Source organism: Orycteropus afer, unplaced genomic scaffold (genome assembly GCF_000298275.1).
Source record: "Orycteropus afer afer isolate SDZICR_OR568_19922 unplaced genomic scaffold, OryAfe1.0 scaffold00014, whole genome shotgun sequence".
Lineage (NCBI taxonomy): Eukaryota > Metazoa > Chordata > Mammalia > Tubulidentata > Orycteropodidae > Orycteropus > Orycteropus afer.
The window spans coordinates 22,863,224-22,865,088 of NW_006921601.1; positions in this window are offsets into that span (position 1 = coordinate 22,863,224).

Genomic DNA, 1,865 nt, shown 5'->3' on the forward strand with positions numbered 1-1,865 from the left:
ACATATATCTTGTAGAATGGATTAATCATCCATTCCTTTTTATTGATGAATAGCATGTCTTTTGCTTATCTATTCATCATGTGGTGGATATTGGAATTGTTTTTAATTTTTGGTTTTTATAACTAATGCTCCCATAAACATTCATATGTCTTTTGTAGAAACTAGTTATGTTTTTGGGATTCATAAGAAATTTGTTTACCTTTTCAAGACACTGTCAAACTTGTTTTCCACGTCAGCTGTACCATTTTCTCTTTCCACCAGCAATGTATGAGGTTTCTAGTTTCTCCATATCCTTGGTATTGTCAGTCTTTTTGATTAACGCCATGGGGGAGACAGGGGCCTTGAACTGATAACTTTGGTTTTATTTTGCATTTTCCTTATGACTAATGATGTTGAGTACTTTTTCACATGCTGTAAGGCTGTTTTATATTTTCATTGGTGAAATGTTTATTCAAAACTTTTGCCTGGTTTTTAATTGAGTTGTTTATGTGGCTTACGTGACTAAGCAGACCTCAGAGAAATAGCCTAGAGGTAGGCAGTATGTACACAAAGCTGATATATTCCCTTTGAAGTAAGCGTGAAGTATGTGTCAATGTCAGCACAAACCTATTTCTATGAGTGTTTTTGTTGCAAGGTACCAGAAAGGTGGCTCCAACTCATAGCAACCCTGTGTACAAAAGAACGAAACACTGCCCAGTCCTGTGCCATCCTCACAACCCTTGCTATGTGTGGTAGTTAAGGTTGTATGCCAACTTGGCTGGGCCTGGTTCAGTGGATGTAGTTATTCCCCATGGGGAGATTGGTAATTAACTCCATGGTGGAATCTATTGGAGCAGCTGAGTAGCTGCTTTAGGGATGTGGGCTGCTTCCAGTAGATAAGAAGCAACTCTGAGGAAGGTCTCCAGCTTTTTGGCATGCTTGAACCTTGCATATAGCTGAGTCTTCATTCAGCATCCTGCCATGCTCAGCCGATCTTGGGACTTTTAATGGATTTGAATCAACGGCCTGCTGTGCAGTTTGGTAATATTGGGACTCTTGTCAACCTTGGGTGTGTCGGCCTCAGCAGCCAGCAGCTGCCTGAATGAAGAGATGCCTCTAGCTTCAGTGGCGTGGGAGCAATAGGCAGAGCTGAAGCCCAAGGCCGAGGGGCTTTCACCAAGCCTCTAGAGCCTGGCACTTTGAACTCGGACTTCTAGCCTCCAGAAATGTAAGAGAATAAACTCTTGCCTGTTGAAGCCATCCCATTTGTGGTATATTTCTGTGAGTGGCACTACATACCTAAAACACTATTCTAGAGCCCATCCATCATTGCAGCCACTCTGTCAATTCATCTCATTAAAAAAATGGAAACCACCTAGCTACCCATCAACAGAAGAATGGATAACCAAACTATGGTACATACACACAATGGAATACTATGCAACCCTGAAGAATAATGTAGAATCTGCAAAATACCCCATAACATGGATGAACTTGGAAGACATTATGCTGAGTGAAAAAAGTCAATCACAGAAGGACAAATATTGTATTAGTCCATTATTGTAAAAAGTCAAGGAAAGTTTTATATATGGAAGGAAATTTTGTTGTTTACTAGGGGTCAGAGAGGAGGGAAGAGAACACTGTTAGATAGGTAGAAACAAGTATTGATTTGGGTTCAGAGAAGGTCAATGTACCAAATGTGAGTGATCAACACAGTGACACAGGAAGAGAAAGACAGAGAGAGGTGCATGGGAGATACAGACAACAAAGATGAACCCTTTTCCACCTACATTAATGCGTTGTCTGTGAAGGCAAACATTGATATACAGGTGGACAGATAGGTGAACAGATGGGTGGACAGGCTGAACTATTAGGTATGTCTATGC